The following is a 10,501-nucleotide window of genomic DNA, read 5'->3' as shown; positions in this document are numbered from 1 at the left end:
GTGGTATTATGCATTCAAATTGGATTTCAACTACTCATCATCCATAGTGTAACATTAGAATTAGCCCTGACGATGACAGTCTAAAGATCATAATGAGAACAGGTGCCCCTTTCCATTCATATTGTGGTGGAGAAGGTCGGAGTTAGAGATTGGATTTATAATTTTGTTATAATCTTTGCTGCCTGAAAAATTAATTCTATGTATCAACTATCAAGAATAGTAATACTGTGCTGAATAGTCTCTGAATTAATGACAAAGACCACTTGTCTTCTACAAGTATTGTGCCAAATCAAAAAAAAAAAGTGGCATTCGAAATCCTGTCATCAATCACTGTTTATATAAACATGAGGATGTTTTTGTGTTCTTCAGAGCCTCCTGAAGAAAAAAAAAAAAAAAAAAAAAACCAAAAACAGCAACATGGAGGCACTGTTAAACAAGATAATCCTTAAAAAAAAAAAAGAGTGGAAAGAGAGGAGGAGGATGGAGAAGCAATGGATGAAGGGTTTGTGTCTCTGATAATAGTTACGAGTAACTTCAATCGTGTGGATCAGTGCTTCTCATTCAGAGATAATGTGCAGAAATCTGCTGTGGAATTCTATGAAGGTATTTATATACTTGGACATGCAAATGCTCAAATCATTCCCTGTGTAATTCTGATGCATTGCTTGCCTCACGATCCTATGTATTATTTCTCAGAGCAGGAGTTGTGCATTACCTGCATTAGAAAAGGCACTGGGAGCAGTAAAAGGGGATGCTTGATGAAAATTATGGTTCCTACTAATTCAGATTCTCTGGAAGTGAGGCCTGTGAGGTTTTATTTTTTAACACCATCTGCAGGTGAGCCTGATGATCCTCAATCATCTGTGGCATCTTGGCCACACACTCTGTGATGAGCTGCTCCCTGGCCTGATGCTTCTGCTCTTCGGCCAACTGCTATCCTTATGGAGTATAAGAATCTCTGGAGCGAGATTGGAGTATTAGTACTTGGCAACTCAGTCATTATGGCAATCTCAAAACGCAAGTAAGAGAGATTAAAGTAGGGATGTCACATGATGAGTTATTCTGGTTGTTTTGTTTGTGAAATTATTATATTATTCCATCTGTTAAAGAATATCTTTATATGACAGGACCATGGCATTTTCAAGCCACAGTCTCATCAGATATTTCATATGTTTCTGGTTAGTCATTAAGACTAACAACCAAGATTGATTTTGTTTAAAATTATTGCTAGTTACCATGTATGAAGATTGAAGAAAAACAGTTGGCACATAATGCTAGATATCTGAACACAAATATAGCACATAACAAGTGGTTTCAATAAAACAAATGTCCATTTTGTTTTAACTTGTCTCCAAACAATTGCCTAAAATTTAAACTGCAAGAAACAGTGATTATAATAGCATCTGGTAGATTTTCTATCTCAACAGAGTATTTTTTTAAATAACTGCATGTAATTATTCATGACATTTGGGATTATTGAACACAAATACAAGAAAGGGAATGAAATGTTAAGCCTTCCTGGGGATAAAAAATATTGTATATCTTTATTATAACTCCTAATTTAATTAATATATTCTTAATGCCATCTGGTGAGATTATCTTAAAAGTTAACAAAAGAGATCAATCTGACACTTAACAAATAAATCTGAAAGAGTATAATACTGGGACATTGATATTATGCAGTCAACATAACTAGAATAATGCAAAAAATAATAAAAGAAGGAAACAATCTTAGCTTTAGTGCACATGCACTATCATTTGGGGATGAAGAAGAGTAACTCTTATTACTCTCTCACTCATGACATTAGGTATAATAATAATCATGTGTGTGTGTGTTAGTCGCTCAGTTGTGTCTGATTCTTTGTGACCCCATGGACTGTGGCCCGCCAGGCTCCTCTGACCATGGAATTCTCCAGTCAAGAACACTGGAGTGGGTAGCTATTTCCTTCTTCAGGGGATCTTCCCAATCCAGAGATTGAACCCCATTCTCTTGCATTGCAGGCAGTTTCTTTACCTTCTGAGCCACTAGGAAAACCCCCAATAATAATCATATATTGAAATAAAAATGATACATGTACCTGTTCCAAATGGTAGAAGGTAGGAATGTGTAGTCAGGAATACTACAAACCTGGAATCAAATACTTAAGATATCTATCTCTTTACCAGTTGCAGAAGTACATAAGTTGTTTAATTTCTCTGGACTTTGGAGTTCTCGTTTGAAAGATCCATATAATGCATTTAGAAAAGTACTGGGCATATAGCACTGTCTATATCTTTATATACCACGTATAATGTCTTTAAGCATACAAACATCATGACTTAAAATTGGAAAATGCCTTCAGATTCCTTTTCTGTCATGGAGGCAAATCACTTGACTTTTCAGAAATTTGGTGCTTTTATTTGAAATATAAGATATTATTTTACAAGTTTATTATTAGGATTAATAATATTAATTATTATTAATTAATAAATAATAAAAAAAGTTCCATGACAGAGGAGCCTTGCAGGATACAGTCCATCGAGTTACAAAGAGTCAGACATGACTGAGCGTGGACACAAAACTACCTTTGCTAAAGTCTCCAGCAAGTTCCTGATGACTATTAGGTGTCTGATGAGTTTCTTCTTTAAGTCTCAATTTGCTATAGAATTCTAGCCATGACCAGAGGGCAAAGAATATAGATTTCAAAATCTGTAGGTAACTCTGAATTTGTTTTCATAATGAGTACAACTTGGTATGGGAAATAAAAAAGCCTCTTTTCTTAGCTCTGTAATCTGACATCTGAGATCAGCGTAGGAATTTAACCTATTTGTTTAGCTAATTCAGTCTATTTCTTTGACTTTGTTTCAAAGGCCAGCCTAGTCTTTAAAAACTATAAGGTGCACATGTTTGAATATGTCAAAAGAACTGATGTATTCTAGGATTCTGAGCAATGAATCCTATCTGGAAAAGAAGTTAGGCTGTTTTTCTGTTCTTGTGCACCTGAAGCTGTGAAGTGTTAGGACATGTTAAAGTACCACACTTAGCAACCTCAATTATTTATATTTTATACCATTCTAAACACTATTAATTTTTTAAATATTATGGAAAGTTCCACAAAATATTATTCAAGAAAAGTGTTTTCCTCATTCGATTGATACTATATCATGAATATACATTTTTTCAACATAGAGGTAACGTGTGTGCATGCTAAATCTCTTTAGTCGTGTCTGACTCTTTGAGAGCCTATGTACTAGAGCTGCCAGGCTCCTCTGTCCAAGGGATTGTCCAGGCAAAATTACTCGAGTGGGTTGCTGTGCCCTCCTCCAAACGATCTTCCTGACACAAGGGTCAAACTCAAGTCTCTTTGCATCTACTACAATGGAGGTGTGTTCTTTACCACTAGCACCACAATATAACACCAGGCAAATGAATTCAGACAATATGGTATTCTATGATTAAGAACAAGATGTCAGCATACAAATTCATCATTTAGGAAGCTTTATAAAGTAATCAATTCAGTTAAGAACAGAATAAATAAGATATAAACTTGTAAAACTGTGAAAGAAAATCAAGCCAGGTGAAAAGTATCTTTTAATTTTTTTCAATAAAAATAAGGTTTTTGTTGAAATATTTCAAATTCATTGTTGTACATTGAATTGATTATATTCAAGAATTGTATTGACAGCCTGTAACTTTTTCTTCAACATTAACTTATTTTCCATGCCTTATAACATGCAAATGCATGTATCAATTTGCAGAGAAAGAGTAAATGTAAGTTATTTTTGCTGTTTATTCATATGTTAGATTAACTTTATCAACCCATATATTAAAATGTAATCATTTCATTGTCAGGAGCCTAAAGCTAATGTTAATTACAGTTTGAAACTTCGATTATTAATGCATCTTTACCTACTGAAGTGTGAAATAAGCAATAGTAGTTGAAATTCACCAATTAAATTAGCTTCTGAGACAAGAATTCATAAGTAGGCATTTGTTCATAATGAACAAATGCTGCAGAATTTCATGTTCTAAGCTACGCTCATGAAATATTAGACCCAAGGAGTGAGAACAATTGTTCAAAACAAAACAAAAAAACTGCAGTATATAAAATAAATACAATAGATGTGATAAGCATCCTATATTTTTTATCTTCATATTTCATATGTCACCAGAAAAAAGAATGCATAGGCTCAGTCCACAGAAGAATATAAAAGTTTTTTTTGTTTTATTTTAAATTAATAGGGAAAAGAGAGAGATCTATTTTGTTCACATAGTAATGCCTTAGTCCATTCAGGATATTATAACAATACCATAGACTAGATGGCTTATTAACAACAGAAACATCTCGCTCACAGTTCTGGAGCCTGGGAAATCCAAGATGAAGGAGCCAGGAGATTCAATATCTAGTAACCCTCTCCTTCGGAGGAGGCAATGGCACCCCACTCCGGTACTCTTGCCTGGAAAATCCCATGGACGGAGGAGCCTGGTAGGCTGCAGTCCATGGGGTCTCGAAGAGTCGGACACGACTGAGCGACTTCACTTTCACTTTCATGCATTGGAGAAGGAAACGGCAAACTTAGTGGTAGAGAATCCACCTGCCAATGCATGCATGAGAGGTGGATTCGATCCCTAGGTCTGGGATATGCCTGGAGAAGAAAATGGCAACCCACTCCACCACAATATTCTTGCCTGGGGAATCCCATGGAATGAGGAACTTTGAAGGCTACAGTCCATGGGGTCACAAAAGAGTCAGACATGACTTAGCAGCCTAAACAACAACAGAGACCCAGAGGACGCCACTGACCCTTCTACTATGGAAAAACATAGTGAGAATGGCCCTGTGAGCCAGGAAGGAGAGGCTTGTGGTGGTGGTTGTTTAGACTGCTAAGTCATGTTTGACTCTTGCAACCCCATGGACTGGAGACCACTAGGCTCTTCTCTCCGTGGGATTTCCCAAACAAGAATACTGGAGTGGGTTGCCATTTCCTTCTCTGGGTGATCTTCCTGACCCAGGAATTGACCAGAGTCTCCTACTTGGCAGGTGGATTCTTTACCACTGAGCAACCTGGGAAGTCTGGGTCTCCATTATAAGGTCACTGATTGGATGAGATGGTTGGATGGCATCACCGACTCAATGGACATGGGCTTGGGTGGACTCCGGGAGTTGGTGATGGACAGGGAGGCCTAGCAAACTGCAGTCCATGGGGTCGCAAAGAGTTGGACATGACTAAGCGACTGAACTGAACTGAACTGATCTCATTCATTAATCCCATTCCTGCACTTGCAGGAGTCACTGCCTCCTATAAGAGCCAGAACCTGGGCAGGCAGCGCTGAGGCCTGCGGGGCCCAGGGACGGGTAGGGGAGGGGGAAGCTGGCAAGCCACCGCTGAGGCTGCTGCGGCTGCAGGCTCCCCTCCCCGCTGCGCGCGAGCGCCATGCAGGGTGGGGCTGGGGGCGGGCGAGGCCTAGCGGCGTCAGGGCTGGCGTCACCTCTTCAAGGGGCTGGACAGTAACAGGGATGGTCGCTTGGACATCCATGAGTTGCCCCTGTGCTCGGCTAGCTGGGTGGGGGCGACCCGGACTGCAGAGCCCAACAGGGCATCTCCCCTGAGGGTGACAATGACCCAGATGGTGACCTTGACCTGGAGGAGTTTATCCTCTACTTGCAGGAACAGGAACGGCGCCTTCTACTTCTGTTCCACAGTCTGGCCCGCGATCAGGATGGTCAGATCGACGTCTCTGAGATCCAGCAGAGTTTCTGAGCCCTGGGCATTTCCATCTAGCTGGAGCAGGCAGAGAAAATCCTGCACAGCATAGACGCATGATAGTACCATGACCACTGACTGGCAGGAGTGGCGTGACCACGTCTTGTTGCATTCGCTGGAGAACATGGAAGACGTGCTGTATTTCTGGAAGCATTTCACGGTCCTGGGTATTGGCAAGTGCCTGACCATCCCGAATGAGTTTTCAGAGCTGGAGAAGCTGACTGGCATGTGGTGGAAGCAGCTGGTGGTGGGGGCGGTGGCGAGTGCCATGTTCAGGAGAGGTACAGCCCCTCTAGACTGACTCAAGGTCTTCATGAAGATCCACGCCTCCAAGACCAAATGGCTGAACATCCTGGGGGGCCTCCAGAGCGATCCAAGAGCGGGGTGTGTGTTCCCTGTGGCATGGTGACAGGATTAACGTGCTCAAGACTGCACCTGAGTCGTTCATGGCCTATGAGCAGATCAAGCGGACCATTCAGGGGCAACAGGAGACACTTCAGGTGCAGGAGCACTTTGTGGCTGGCTCTCTGGCTGGCGCCACATCCCAAACCATCATCTACCCCCATGGAGATGCTGAAGACTTGGCTGACCCTTCACTGGACGGGCCATTATAAGAGGCTGCTGGACTGTGTGCAGCAGATCCTGGAGCCAGAAGGGCCCGGCGCCTTCCACTATGGCTACCTGCCCAACATTCTGGGCATCATCCCTTACGCGGGCATCGACCTGGCCATCTACGAGGAGACCGCTCTTTGATCCCTGGATCAGGAAGATCCCTTGGAGAAGGAAATGGCAACCCACTCCAATATTCTCGCCTGGAGAATTCCACGGACAGAGGAGCCTGTCAGGCTACAGTCCATGGGGTCGCGAAGAGTTGGGACACTACCGAACGACTGACACACACACAATTCTTTTCATGAGGACTCTGTCCTCCTGATCTAATAACTTCCCAAAGCTTCCACTCCTATTACCTTCATATTAAGGATTAGGATTTAAAATACAAATTTTGGCCAGAAAGATTCAGCTTATAGTATACAATATACTCAGTATCATCTTATACTTTGGCAATAACTTATTGTCTCAATTTTTTTTAATTTAAATACATATTAATGTAAGAATTGCATCATTCATCTGACTCTCTATATGATTTTTCAGATAAAGCCTTGCTTCCTACTTGCTCAGTCAGTTCACTTGCTCAGTCTTGTCTGACTCTTTGCCACCCCACGGACTGCAGCATGCCAGGCTTCCCTGTCTGTCACCAACTCCCTGAGCTTTCTCAAACTCGTGTCCAATCAGTCGGTGATGCCGTCCAACCATCTCATCCTCTGTCATTCCCTTCTCTTCTTGCCTTCAATCTTTCCCAGCATCAGGGTCTTTTCCAATGAGTCCAGAATCAGGTGGCCAAAGTATTGGAGTTTCAGCTTCAGCATCAGTCCTTCCAATGAATATTCATTACTATTTTCTTTAGGATGGACTGGTTGGATCTCCTTGCAGTCCAAGGGACTGTCAAGAGTCTTCTCCAACACCACAGTTAAAAAGCATCAATTCTTCCACGCTCAGCTTTCTCATGGTCCATCTCTCACATCCATACATGACTACTGGTAAAACCATAGCTTTGACTAGATGGACCTGTGTTGGCAAAGTAATATCTCTGCTTTTTAATATGCTGTCTAGGTTGGTCATAGCTTTTCTTCCAAGCTAATTGGTTATTTATGCTTCTCTGGTGCCACATGCATAACAAATAGTTTAATTCTTATGAAGGATGATTCTAATATTTATTACAAGTTTATTACTATACATTATAGCACAATAACCCTTAAAGTGCTCTTTGTACACACGTATAGTTTGTATAATTATTTTGTAGGTAAGGAATCAGGACCACAGAAAGATTAAGTAACTGATCGAAGATGCCATGATTTGGAAGGACCACTCCAAACTCTATAAAATGTTTTCTAAGATTTTGTTCCTAATGAAATTTTAAACACAGAACATGATAGAGATTGATGGACTCCTATGTACAACTACCAAGATTTCACACTTTCATAATTTTCTAATGCTTTTTAATGAATGAGAATATTACAAATGAAGTTAAAGTCCTCTTTGAACTACTCCATAATCGTATTACCCTAGGATTAACTTCTATGAATAATTTGTTGTTTATAATCCTGATGCCATAATTTTATAATTTATCAAGGAATGCTTATATATTTTTCTGTTCTAAAACTTGATGTAAATATTATCATGCTCTACTACAGTAGCATTGGAAAACTTTCTTTGTCATTTCATTTTTTTCTGTATTTAGATATATTTAATACATATTTTTAGCTTATTTTCTCTGCATTCTCAGTTAATATATCATGGACTATAGTTGAGCAGCTCTTACTAGAAAGCTTCTATGTATGTACTTATGCATATTTTTTACTTGATTTCTGAAGTTATATTTTATCAGAGATTCTTGTCCTTCAGTTCTGGAAAATTCTCTGCTCTAAGATTTATGTCTATGTATGTATGCATTTTATCTACACATATCTATTCCGATTACTTTGAGTTTCTTTGAAATACCTTATGGTTCATAGTTTGGACTTTTTATACCTTTGCACCTTTCTTCTATTCTGTTTGCAATTTAAGAATAAAAAATATTCCAAAGAGTAAAATCTATAATTTTACCATATATATCTCTTAACTTCTACTTTCTGTCTTGGCCCAAAACAGATGCTGAAAGGGTCAGGATACTCTTGCCATATTTTTAGTATTTTGGTGAGTTACTAGCAATTCATTTAAAGAAGAAATAAATGCTGAAAAACCTTTCCAAATCAATCATGTATTCTGACATAATTTCAGATATAGTCATACACACACACTGATACATATATGTGTGTGTGTGTGTGTAAATATATGTGTATATATATATATATGTCATTTCTGTATGTTTAGACTATTGACATATATTGAAATTATACAAAAATTATGAGATATGCATGTAAGAATATATAAACATATATTTATATATTTGGAGAGAAAGAGAAAATGGTATATAGCTACACATCATACATATATATGACAGTGGAAATAAAAATTAACTACTTGATTTCTACAGATTTTTTCTCAACAACAGAAGTACCATTGTTCAAGAATACATCTTTAATAAGTATATTTATTATAAGGATATGGCATTATGGATATATTAGTCTGAATAGCTATAAAAGACAAGCAGACTAATAAACTATTTTCTGTGAGAATGAAACTTTGGGACTTAACAGTGAAGTATATTCTGTTAAAAATATTAATAAGTATATATCAGTAGATAGCAAGTAATAGAAAAAAATGGCTGACAATAATTTCAGTGAGAAAAGGACTAATACCATTATGTTGTATCTATATGTTCCTTATTACTGGCATTTTTTTTTCCAGTCTCATTTTATTCAATTGAGCTGGGGCATGTAAGATGAGTAGATGTCAATCTAGATTGCACAAATTATTTCAAGGTTTCCAATCTTTAAATATACATTGGTGATGTTAAAAAATCAGTTCAGTTAATTTGCTCAGTCGTGTTCGACTCTCTGTAACCCCATGGACTGCAGCACACCAGGCTTCCCAGTATATCACCAACTTCCAGAACTTGCTCATACTCATGTCCATCGAGTTGATGATACCATCCAATCATCTCATTCTCTGTTGTCTCCTTTTCCTCCTGCCTTCAATCTTTCCAAGCATCAGGGTCTTTTCTAATGACTCAGTTCTTCCCATGGGTGGCCAAAGTACTGGAGCTTCAGCTTCAGCATCAGTCCTTCCAATGAAAATTCAGAACTGATTTCCTCTGTTGGTTTGAACTCCTTGCAGTCCAAGGGACTCTTGAGATTCTTCTTCAACACTGCAGTTCAAAAGCACCAATTATTTGGCACTCAGTTTTCTTTATGGTCCAACTCTCACATACATACTGACTACTGGAAAAACTGTAGCTTTGACTAGACGGAACTCTGTTGCCAAAGGAATGTCTCCCCCCCCCCCTTTTATTAATTGGAGGCTAATTACTTTACAAATTGTGGTGGTTTTTGCCACACATTCACATGAATCAGCCATGTGTGTACATGTGTTCCCCATCCTGAACCCCACTTCCACCTCCCTCCCCATCCCATCTCTCAGAGTCATCCCAGTGCACCAGCCCTGAGCACCCTGTCTCATGCATGGAACCTGGACTGGAGATTTGTTTCACATATGATAATATACATGTTTCAATGCTATTCTTTCAAATCATCCCACCCTCACCTTCTCCCACAGAGTCCAAATGTCTGTTCTTTACGTCTGTGTCTCTTTTGCTGTCTTGCATATAGGGTCATCATTACCATCTTTTTAAATTCCATATATATGTGTTAACATACTGTATTGGTGTTTTTCTTTCTGACTTACTTCGCTCTGTATAATAAGCTCCAGTATCATCCACCTCATTAGAACTGATTCAAATGCATTCTTAACATGCTGTCTAGATTGGTCATAGCTTTCCTTCCAAGGAGCAAGCATCTTTTAATTTCATGGCTGCAGTCACCATCTGCAGTGATTTTAGACCCCAAGAAAATAAAGTCACTGTTTCCATTGTTTCCCCATCTATTTGCCATGAAGTGATGGAACTGGATGCCATGATCTTCGTTGTTTGAATGATGAGCTTTAAGTCAGCTTTTTCACTCTCCTATTTTACTTTCATCAAGAGGCTCTTTAGTTCCTCTTCACTTTCTGCCAGAAGGGTGGTGTCATCTGCATATCT

General features: G+C 39.1%; 1 pseudogene; it reads left to right on the top strand.

Moving 5' to 3' along the window:
* Positions 1 to 491: 491 nt before the first annotated feature.
* On the top strand, positions 492 to 6,498 carry LOC105005409 (annotated as a pseudogene).
* Positions 6,499 to 10,501: the final 4,003 nt, after the last annotated feature.

The sequence above is a fragment of the Bison bison genome, unplaced genomic scaffold (assembly GCF_000754665.1).
Source record: "Bison bison bison isolate TAMUID 2011002044 unplaced genomic scaffold, Bison_UMD1.0 scf7180017864490, whole genome shotgun sequence".
Taxonomy (NCBI): Eukaryota; Metazoa; Chordata; class Mammalia; order Artiodactyla; family Bovidae; genus Bison; species Bison bison.
The sequence above is the reverse complement of the archived record's forward strand: the minus strand, read 5'-3'. Positions and strand labels throughout refer to the sequence as shown.